At 38.5% G+C, this 12,176-nt stretch overlaps 1 pseudogene; it reads left to right on the top strand.

Moving 5' to 3' along the window:
• The first annotated feature begins 353 nt into the window (after window positions 1-353).
• On the top strand, window positions 354-452 carry LOC132310764 (small nucleolar RNA R71; annotated as a pseudogene).
• Window positions 453-12,176: the final 11,724 nt, after the last annotated feature.

The following is a 12,176-nucleotide window of genomic DNA, read 5'->3' on the forward strand; positions in this document are numbered from 1 at the left end:
TACATGTCTCATTAGATGCATGATGAGAATGGTTAGGGAAGGAAGATACTTGATTCGCTGAGTTTTGGTGGATCAAAAATTGATCAAACCTTTGAGATAATGATTTCATTTCAGCGACAATTTCATTGGAATGGTTGACTTAATGTAAGCCAACACTCTTCCTACCACTAGAATTTCTACCATTCTTTGAAGATAAAGTACGATGTAAAGAATTTTCACTCATGCTCTCATAAAGACGCCACACGTCATCCTCATGCCTATCAATGTAAGAGCCACCCATGGAAGCATCAACCATGCCTTTGTAATTGTCTGATAAGCTCTCAAAGAAATATTGAACTAATTACCATTTGGGCATGTCATGATGTAGACACTTCCTAAACAATTCGTTAAATCGTTCCCATGCCTCATGAAATGTTTCTCCATCCCCATGTGAAAATTCTCAAATTGAGGTTCTCATGGCATTGGTCTTAGAAATTGGATAGTACTTCTACTCATCCAAATGCTTGTAAGGTTCTTCACTTGGAAGTCCATGATAATTAGGAAGCATTTGAATGGTTTGTGGCTTGATTCCATAATGGTGTGCTCTAAATGGTGGCAATTGAATGCATATGGGTGCATTATATTCATTAGACACATAGTGATATCTTAAAGTAAGGGGATGATTAGCAATTGGAGGTGCAACATGGGCACCTTGATTGCCTTGAATGATGGGAGGTGGTGGAGCATAGATTGGCCTTGGCATTCCCAATGGAACTTGGCCTTGTTGTTGTGGTGGATGAACATATGGCCTTGGCATGCCTAATGGAACTTGCATGTTATCATGATGCACATTGGGGTGGAGGATACCTTGTTGGTCTATGTGACCAAGGTCCTCCACATGGTCCTCATTGTGTCCTTTCATTGATGAAATGGATTGTCTAGAACTACCTCTTCCCCTAGAGTTTTGAATAATGGATTCAAGATGAAAATTTAAAGGGACAAGAGTGGGTCTCAATGATCTACGATCGTGCATGCACAATGCAAAACAACAAGCAATAACAACAATCAACAACCTTCCTCCACATTTAATGTTCTTATACTCCCATGCTTAAACAATATGCAAGAAAAGTAAATTACCTCCACATGGGCTCACGATTTATCTAAGAATTGAAATACAAGCCTCCACACGGGTCAATGATTTAACTAAGGGTTTGAGTAAGAAAAAGCTCACAAAGGTCCTTTAGCACTTCAACTCCAAATTTATAGCTTAGCTTAGCAATTTTTTTATGATTTTAGCATTTTTCCTTTGCTTGCTTAGCTCCTTTGCTTAGAATATCATTTGTTTGCTTCCTAGCTCAATGCTCCTAGTCAAACAAGAACAAACACAATAAGTAACAAAATTGAAAACAAAGTAAAGACACAATCAAAAGAAACCTAATTCCTAATTGATTCCACAAATACGACGTTGCAAATCAATCAATCCCCAGCAACGGCGTTAAAAAGCTTGGTGGTTCTTTTGTCGCACTCCGAACCAAAGTTTATGCAATGTGGCCAAGTTTTATATTTAGAAATTGTCACTACTACCTTTCACTAAAAATATAGCTAGGGTGAGTAGGGATCGTCCCAAGGGATTGAGGGTCGCACTAGGTTGAGGAATCCAAATTAGGGCTAGTAGGTCGAGTGATCAAAATAGTAGTTGGTTGGTTGGACTAAACTAGATACAAATTAAATTAAAGTAAGCAATAATGCAATAGAGATAATAAAAGAAAGAGAGATCTTGGGGTTTAGAGATCACCACTAAGCATAGCTTTTCTACACATTTAATGAATAATTAACGAGGGGGAGAACATATATTATAACAAAGTGTGTGTGTGTGGTTGTTTCAACAAGCATGGATGACAAATTAAGCATATATTGTCTAAACAACATGGTGGATAGCACAACATATCAAATTAAGCCATTAATCCTTTCTTTAAGGTCACAAACCAAACACATCACAAGGTTAGAGATATATGTTACTTGTTTTTCATAAGTATGGAACATCAACAACAAACATGGATTGTCCTCCCATTTAATAACTACACTACAATTAAGCTAATGACATGGAATTAAGCTAATGACATGGAATTAAGCTAATTAAACTAAGGGAGAGGTACAATCCATCAAGAAATGAGTATGAACCATCAAATAAACCACAAGAACATGACATTAAGTACTATGTCTTGACAATCTCTAGATCTATAGCATCAACACACATAGACATGCATCAATAACACAAGAAATAAAGACAAACACATGAACATCTATTCTAGCATGCATAGACATATGGATAGAATGAAATGATCAATTGGAAGCATTAAACCACATAAATCATTGAAGAAACAAGATTTATATATATAAAAGTGTCAAGACATGAATCACAATACAAATCCCCTAAAAAATATATAAATCAAAAAGTAGAAAGCATGTTTAGGGCTAACTCTAACCCCAAGAGGATGTCTAGCCACTCATGGATGATGTCCTCCAACCCTCAAGGGCAAGCTCCATGGAAGAAATCTGCTCCTTGGTTGATGAAGAGTCTCTAATGGTGTCTCTAGCCTCCTCCTCCTCTTTTCTTCCTCCCTAAGTATGTGTATCAAAGTATATCAAAAGGCTCCCCATCCTCTCTCAAAAAGTGGCTCATATTCCTTATATAGGTAAGTCAAAAATCACTTCAAATGAGCTAGGCCCGTACATCAATAATCCTCTAATGATTGGATATGAGACAACTTTTAATGAGCTGGAATTTGATTTTTTCTCGGGATTTGGGAGGTTCGATCGATCGAACTTGAGGTACAATTGATCGAACATGGCTGAGATCTATTGAATTTAAGTTGGATCGATCCTCAATGGTGGCGCCTTTTTGGATAAAAACAAATCTGAGATATTTTGAAGATATTTTTAGGAAAAGAACAAAAGTGGTTGGTAGGGTGGTACAACTGGATAAGATCAATCATTTGGATAAGGACAAGATGGTTCGATCGATCATAGAATAAGGTTGGATCGATCAAACTTTGAGATTTTTGAATAGAAACAAACATAGCTTAGATCCATCTTGAAGTGCTGAGATCGATGAAAGTTAGATTGATCGAACTTTTCTTGAGATCGATCGAAGTTGCTGAAATTCCACCATTTGCTTCCTTTTGCTCTACTTTGCTCCTTTCTTTGATTCATCCCAGAATTGCTTCAATTATGCTCTTATTTGGCTGAGTTAGCTTATTTTGGGGATAAGTACCTGAAAATGAAAATAAAACGAAATCAACACAAAACAGTAAAATAAGATAGATAAAGGTTCTAGAATACCAAAGCTTAAGGGGTTTAAATACGCACTTTTCAGTGCTCATTTATGTTATACTCTCTTGAAGTCTCCTTCATGGAAGGAAATATAGGTTGAGCTTAATCTGTATTTGACCGTGTTGACTTCCCCGACTCTTCGTAGTTTATGAGCTTGCTTGAGTTGAATCCTGTAAGAATTTTCTAGCTGTTCATCATCTTCTCAACGGTCGTGAATCATGTTAATAACCCGAACGGCCCGATTGCCTATTACAGCTTTTGGGGTTGGTCTAGTTCATTCGAATTGCCTCTAATGGCCTGGGTCGGCAAGGTACTCAACTAACTCATCCTTAGCTATCAAGGAATTTACTTGTCTTCTCAAACTACTGCAATCATTGGTTAGGTGTCCAAAATCACTATGAAATGCAAAGTGCTTACTCTGGTCCCTTTGGTCCATTGGTTGTCTGATTGGTGGAAGGATTTGGAAAATTTTCCTACCCTTTGTTTCTTGATATGGTCTTTACCTGCATGATTTTGAGAGGAGTGATCTTCTCAGCGGTTTGTGACCTTTTCTTAAGAGCTCTTCCTTTAATACTCGAGGGCTTTTGCTGGGCTTTTAAGGTGATCGGTCGTTCTCTTGGTCGGCTTTCCACTGTAACCAGCGTTGCCCTCTCTTGCCTTATCATCTCGTTCTCTTCGAGTCTAATGTAATTCTGTGCTCTTGCATTCAACTCCGACATGTTTGTTGGAGTTTTCTTCACTAGTGATGAGTGAAAACGTGTGCCTTGTGCCATGGCTATTTTCAATGCTTCTATAGCTGTAGCTTGGTTACAGTCCGAAATACCTAAAGACTACATTTTGAACCAAGTGAGGAAGGTCTAGAAGCCTTCCACTTTCATCTGTCGAATTGTGAAGAGGCTGGAGATGGTTTTCTTCTGCTTCTTGTTTCCACAATACTAGGCTAGGAATGCCGTACATAATGTCTCAAAGTTTGAGATTGATTTATGTGGTCATTTCTTAAACCATCCTAACACTACCCCTGTTAGGCTGGACGAAAATATTTTGCACATGAATGGATCGTCTTATGCCTCTAAAGTCATTTCTTGGTTGTAATGATCTAAATGCTGGAGGGGATCGCCAGCCTATTGACATCGTGATGTCACTGAGGTCTTTATTTCTAGCATCAGAGATGATGAGTCAGGATTGACTCGAATCTTTCCTTTAGGAGTTGGGAAGTTTCTTGTGAGTCTCATCGCGAGGTTCCTGTGTCTTGCCTCCTTAGGGCGATGGTTTCAGGATTTGGATAGGTGCGTTAACCAAGAATCCTTCTTGTGTTGCCTTGGTTAGCTCTTACGAGCTACAGTTGGGATGTGAGTGGTTTTGTGTAATTAATTGTGTTGGTGCAATTAATTACTCTCCCTTGTCTTTGGAGACTTGGAGCGTTGTGTTAGGGTTTCGGTAGAATCCTGTAGAGTTCCTACCGGACTCGTTGGCATCTTGGATCGGGAGTTTTCTTGTTGATTGTCTCGTAACGGTTAGCATTGGGGCTATCTATTTCGATGTTGTCTTGTTTCGTGTGGTGTTGGGATTCCATCGGGGTATGAGCTGGTCTTGGGAAAGACTTGCTGACCCTATGTCTCGAGGACTTTAGTGGTCGCTTGGGGGATGGTTCATTTCCTCGTAGTGAAAGATTGGACTCATCCAGGTTTTGTGTTATGTTTTCTGAGAGGTTGTCATTTGAAAGGCATTCCATTCATTTCTTTTGATTTTACAAATTTGTCATTTGTATGATCACTATTACATGTTTATGAGCCCCATTATTTTCGGGCATGCATTAGAAACATGTTTAGGATATGTGGCTATGTGGTAGTTTGTGTGAAGTGTATATGATACGTTTTCATATACTGTATCCATTTAACATGCTAGTACCATTAGTGGTGTATGGCATGTCATCGTTTGTTTAACCCCTATGTGATAGGTGGCATGTTTCATTTACCTTGTATACTATGCTTTGTACTAAGATATTATTTGATTTATATCATTTAATTTTTAGCGAACATGCACTATGTGAGTATTTGTTTTAATACTACTTCATCTTTCCTGCACTTATGTTGGGGTTTTGTGACCGTGGTTATTGGGATAGAGATGAGTGAGCCACGTTGTAGACTTGTGTTTTGAGGATTTTAGTTGTCCACTATAGGGATATTGATCCAGTGTTTTGTCTTCTGTATGTAGCCTTACGGTAGGTCCACTTCAGATCTGTGTTTAGGTTTTCGATTTTGCGAGTCCAATTCATTGGCTTGAGGGCACAAACTTGTCAGGCTGTGGATTCGGGACTAGTGTTGTTGTTGTTGCATTTTCAGATGTGGGGTTCGTTAGTACTCCAGCATTAGGGATTTAAGGCCTTAAGCGTAACGTTGCCCCTGACATTGTTGTTAGAGTTTTGGGATTAGCTACCCCAACTCTCGTGGATGCCTGGTTTCCGTAGTGCTTTTGGTAATAATCATTTCTGACATTGACGTCATTTGTATCGAAAAGTTTCTTTCTGTGGCATGTTGTGAAATAGTGCTTTATACTGTCATGCTACCTTACTGACGAGTAAGTGTGGGTGGGTTCTGGCCATTGTTCGTACTGCCGTGTCATTCTTAGCAATCTGTCTTGATTTGACTTGTAGTCGTCTTGGGATTCTCTCGGTGATTGACGTTGAGTTAATATGTCGATTCGTTTGGGAAGTGTCACTCAGTTCTTGGGTTTTGCGTTCCTTCGGATGATCTTCAGGCTTTTGAAGTTATCCTTTAGCACCTTATGGTGTGTCCTTTAGTTTGATCTTGCTTTGATCTTGTTTGGTTCTCTTTTGTTTATTCCTGATTTCGGGGACGAAATCCCTTTAAGGTGGGAAGGTTGTAATGACCCAGATTTTTCGAATAAATTTTTTCCATTCTCTTTTCCCTTCTGAGTTTGGTTTCTTGTCGATTAGTGTCATCTCGAGTGCTCTAGAGTGATTCAAAGACTCTTTTCTGTGGATTGACAACTTCCTTTGAGGACCGAGTCATTTCGGCATTTTCACTTTTCGGACATTATGTACTATTTCATCTTTTCCCTATTTTGTCTTTTCCCCATTTGTCACTTTGTTGGCTTAACCACTCTTCTTGTGTTCGGAGTTGGTTTTTGACTTCACGTATCTTCATCTTGAGTGGTTTCCACGAAATACGTATCTTTACTTTTGCAAGAAAGTACTCTGGTTGCTCCTGGTGTCCGTAGGGGCATGGATGCAAAGTTTTTTAGAATCTTTTTCTTTTGTTGGGGTGCTTTTCGTAAATATCTTTCAAAGATATTTTATTTCAGGGGTTTTTAAGAAAATATTTTTGGAAGATATTTTCATTCTGGGCCATAAGTGCAGTTTTCACTTTTTGGAGGGGCCATTGTGCAATTAATTAAAGTTATTGCAAAATATCTTGTTTTGAGCCTGGATTCTCATACAGGATTCATTTTCACATTTCGTTGAGTTGTGTGCTCTTGGAATTTCCTCCTAGTCAATGTTTTAAATCATGTGTTTGACGTTAATTGTATATCTAAAGCATGATTTTAGACTTGTAATGAATTTATGAGATTACGTTTCAATGTTGGATTATCTTGTTATAGCGTGTAACGAATCGCACACTGACAATTCGACATGTGATGTTATTATAGCGCATAACGAATCGCGCTCTGAAGATTCGACATTTGTCATCCTATAGTAGTTGTGGATTTAGAGCATGTATTGTGTGGTTACAAACTACTTGTGCATGGGATGTGGTTTCGTATATATATAAGTTGTTAACTTATTTATTTTGGAGTCACTTGGGACATGGTTACTATGATATGGCTAAAATTCGGCTTTAGTGCGGGAGGTATGAGTTTTCCCCAATTAAGATAGTGTGCACTTAAGGTGGTTTTCCCTGCGAGTTAGTGCCCGGAACAACCATTGATCTCGGCAGAATTCCGAGCTTAGATGTCCAAGTCTTCCATTATTTATTTTCGCATTCAATTCCAAGTTAGCAATCATGTTTATTGATAAGCGCCGAATATTATATATTCAAGCGCCCTAAATTGCATTAGTAAAGTCCGTTGTATGTTAATTTATGTAGATTATCTTCATTTCTATGTTTTTATGCATTTTCAGGTTCATTGGCCAAAATGGAACAAGAATAAGGCCTTGTGGAATCTTGAGCAACAAAAGGTGCCAATGCTGAATTCTGGCAGCAGTAGAACCTGGGCTTTGCTCGCCATTTTGACCTTCCAAAACCGAGAACTGGACTTCCCTCATAACATGAAAGATTTAGAGCTCTGAATCAGCTTTCCAAATCTTCAAACGGTTTGTCATTCGGAGCTCGGAGCAGAGAGTTATGGCCTTGTTACCAGAGGCGCGCAGAACTGCCTGGCAGCAATGAAATTCTGCCTTGATCTTCATTTTCGACAAACCATCCTTGAGAATTGGATCTCCACCAAAACATGAAATATTTAGAGCTCTGAATTAGCTTTCTAAATCTTCAAACGGTTCATCATTCGGAGTTCATAGTGCAAAGTTATGGCTGTTTAACCAAAGTAGGTCTGGGCGGAGCAAGTGAAGCATGGGCATTTTTACACTAAATTCGAGTGCTCGAGGCCTTGCTTAGAGTGCTCGAATTTTGGGCAGAATGCCCTTCGGAAATGGCTCATTTCAGCCCACTTGCACCTTGGTTTCTTCACTTTGCTTTCCTCTTTAATGAAGTGGTTGGAGATGTTGGTTGGTGACCTTTTGGTGGTAGATAAGGCAAGGAAGGCCACACATATCATTAGCCCATATTCTACAAGATTAGAAGAGAGAGAAGAGAGCAAGGAGATAGAGTTCTTCAAGCTTGAAGAAGGGAGCACGAAAATGGAGGAGGTCTTCAAGCTTCTTCCTTCTTCCATTGCTCCTATGGGTAACTAAATCTTCTCTAGGGAGGTGATGAAGCCCCTCCCTTGTAAGCATGTTCTAGTGTAGATTTTACTTTTGGGATTTCAATGTATTATTGTTGGTGATTTTATGATCTAGAGCATCATATGTGTTGTAATGAATTCTAATGTCTATACATGATTATTTTGAGCTATTCATCTTGTCTTAGATGGTTTCTCTTCCTAATCATATTGCTTGCATTTCCATAGTGACAATGGAAGTTAGATCATAGAATGGTTTTAATGGCATGGAGTTTGAGAACTTTGATAAATCATTGCTTAGGATGCCCTTTGATGGTTTATACTTGATTCTTAACTTTGTGTGCTCTCATCATTTAATTAAGGGCTTGATAATCTTTGGCTTAGGGAGCATGTTGAAGACTACACCCTAGTTTAGGTAGTTCAAGCATGTGAATCTTTGATGGATTATTCTTGTTTTTGATTTAATGAACCTCTTGAGGATAGTATAGCAACCAAGGGTTGTTATGTGTCATGACCATCATTTATGTTGATTTTCCCAATTTAATCTCAATCTAGAATTTGTATAGGGTTGGAGCGGATTCATTTCCCTAGTTTTTTTTTCTCTACTTGTATTTCATTTCTTTTTAATTCTTGCAAGTTTTTAATTTATGCAATTTCAATATTCTTAGCTTAAGTGACAAACAACAAAACCTTTATAAACCCTTCATCATTCTAGAAAGATTCTAGACACTAAGGTTGCCGTAAGACTAGCGCAGTCCCAGTGGTTCGACTTACCCGACCAATAGCCCTATTTTACAATGATTCGTGCTATTGCGAAGGTTGATGTTAATTGACCAACCGATCAATTTTTGGCGCCGTTGCTGGGGACTGCAAACGGTTTAGCGACCAAGGTTCTAGGGTTAATTTTAGTTTGATTGTGAATACTGTGTTTTGTGAATATTTCTTGTGTGGTTTAACCATTTTTGTGTTGTAAGTGAGATTCTAGGAACTCGAAGCTCGCCGTGGGGAATGCTAGCAAATTGTAAGTCTAGAGGACCCCGGGTAAGTCTCTTGACCTTCTAGTTTCGAATTGTGAATATCGTGCATGTGTTAAGCTTAGAAGTAGATAAATTGCAAGCCCTTGTCGAGGCTATTGCAATTGTGTATTTTCAATTCCAAGCATCGGTCCTTGTCGTGGCCATTTTAATTTTTGTCTTGATAATTGAGGAGAAAGGGAATATCATTGTATGTGGAGTTGATGATAAAGAATTGTTTTGTTGATTATGTTATGTGTTGTTGATGTTTAACTCTTAGATGGAGAATAATTATCTCCCAACTCAATTCTACACACCACATGCGTTTTGTGCTTTTTGCTCTAGTAATTCACATCATACAAGAGATTGTCTTCCAACGAGACAATTCTCGGATTTTTATCTAGAGCAACCAAATGAAAATTTCTTTGAACTGGGTAGTGATCCATACTTCAATGGTTACAACTCGGGTTGGGGAGACCAACAAAACTTCTTGTGGCATGACATAGGAAATTCAACCCCACAATCTCATATGCAACCTTTTCAACCCAATGATCATTCTTTCCCGCCCTCTTCTCCTTTTCCACCATCTCCATTGGATGAGCTAATTGTTGCTAACAAACAAATGATGGAGTCTATGAACACGCAAATGATGGACTCCAACAATCAACTATTGGCCTCCCTTGCTAGCATGCAATCCACAGTAGAGTCTATCAATCAAGTGGTACCATATCACCAGTCCCAAGTTAGTGCAATGATAGATGACCAAATATCTCAAATTCAACAAAGGATTAATGCTAAAAAACATGAAGAGGAGGAAACATTTTCATTTGAATTTATGGCCAATCCAAAAGAAAATTCTATGAATGATGAGATTACTCCTAGTAACTTTCATCATGAGAATGATCAAGTGGTCATCACATATGAAAATGATGAAATAGTGGTTGAAGATCAAATTGTTGCCACTCATAAAATGGAAGAATTTGTGGTTAAAAATGAGGAAAAAGATGATGAGATTGCATCCTTTAAAACTCTAGAACAACCCCTAAATAATCCTTTGCTTGATGCACCTCCTTCAATGGAGGATCCTCTAAAAGCTTGTTTGGCTTATTTCAATTGTGAGGATTTTAATGTTGACAATTCCATTTCAGAGGTGAATTCTTTGCTTAATATTCATCCACCTATTCATTATCTTCCTTGGTCAACATCAAATGTATCTCTTTCTTGGGAGCTTGCATCTCATCTCATTCCTTCTCTTGAGTTGTCTCAAGTTGTTGAGCCCGAACCGCCGGATAAGTGTAAGGAGGATGTTGAAATTTTGAAGGATAAGTTGTCGAGCATTCCCGTGCTCAATATGACCCTTCAAAAGCCTTTGCTAGGTGCACTCTCACCTACTCCATCTTCTTATAATCCAAATAAGCCCCATAATCCAAAGTTCTTCATTGAGGATGAAGAGTGGGTTGAGGTCTTTCCGCTACCTCTTTTCCACTTTTGTCTTCAAGCTCTTCCTCCTTCGCTTTTAAAAGAATTATCCTATTTGGGGAAGCTTGAATCTCTTGAGAGACATGGTATAGGGTAAGGAGGACTAACCTGATCTCGGTGTGTCTAGCTATCGAGATTTTTGAGGATTAGTACCTGCTCTAACTTCGTCTAGCTATCGACATTAAATTTAGCAAAGCAAGGGAATAAATTCTTTCGATGTTCCAAGCTTCCCTACCTTCTCAAATTGCTCGTGCCTTGAAATTTTCTGGGAAATGGTTTCGAAAAGCCAAAAATTTGATTTTTCTGAAATGGTCTTCAGTTGTGTTCCGCAATTTTAGACCGGCTTCTTAGACCTTCTCAGCCCTAATTTTCATTCCCGAAAATTTCCATCGCTTCCTAGCAATTTCATCGGATCTTGAGAATGCTTCTCATGTGCATATTTTCTCATTTTTAATGCACAAGTTGGAAATTTTCTCAAAATTCTCCATGCATTAGAGAGAAGCTGTAAGGTTTGAAAATTTTCTCAAAATTTTCCATGCATTGGAGATGAAATGCAAAGTTTGAAAATTTTTCATCTAGGCATTAGAAATGTTGAGCAATTTGATAATTTTTCCAAAAATTTTCCATCCATGCAGTGGAATGGACTGAATTTGCAAATTTTAAAATTTTTTCCATGCTTTAGAGATAAAGTGCTAAGTTTCAAAAATTTTCCATCCATGCATTGGATTGGAATTCTCTTGCAAGGCTTCAAAAAATTTTCCCTACATTAAAATTGGAATGATGTTGCGATGCAAAAGTTCAAAAATTTCTTCTATGCATGGGAATGCCATGCAAAGCTTCAAAATTTTTCTATGCATAGCTTGAATTTAGGTTGCCGCATGCAAAGTTTAAAACTTTCCCCATGCATTCCATGGGAATGACATGCAAAATTTTTTTTTTGTTTCCAAGTCGCCAACTTGCAAAATTCTTGGAATGATGTTGCAAATGCATCAAAATGCATGAAAATGCATGCAATAGTGCTCACTGTCTTCCATAGAATGAGATTGCAAATGCAAATGCATGGAATGATGTTGCACATGAATCAAATTCCATCCAATGCATGCAACAGTAACCACTGATAATGTATTTAGATTGCATGCATTCTTTCATCTCTAAGCCACTGACTTTCCATGCATGGACTCCATTTTGAACAGCTTCCATTTCCATGTTGCTCACATTACACATTCCATTGCAATGAATTCATTTTCAAGCCTACTGATCCAATTTCGAGCATTCAAAATCCAAGTTGGAGTGCTCGCTGATGCCCTCCAATTTCAGCCCTTCATTTGCAGCCACTGCCTCATTTTTGAGCCCTCTCAAGTTCCTTTGGAGTGCTCGCAGCCACATCCCAGCAAACCCGAACTCTCTGGCTTCATTTCGAGCAATCTAAACTCCAATTTGGAGTGCTCGTCCTTG

The sequence above is a fragment of the Cornus florida genome, unplaced genomic scaffold (assembly GCF_030987335.1).
Source record: "Cornus florida cultivar Cherokee Brave unplaced genomic scaffold, ASM3098733v1 CherokeeBrave_3.0.0_Hap2_Chr05, whole genome shotgun sequence".
NCBI lineage: Eukaryota > Viridiplantae > Streptophyta > Magnoliopsida > Cornales > Cornaceae > Cornus > Cornus florida.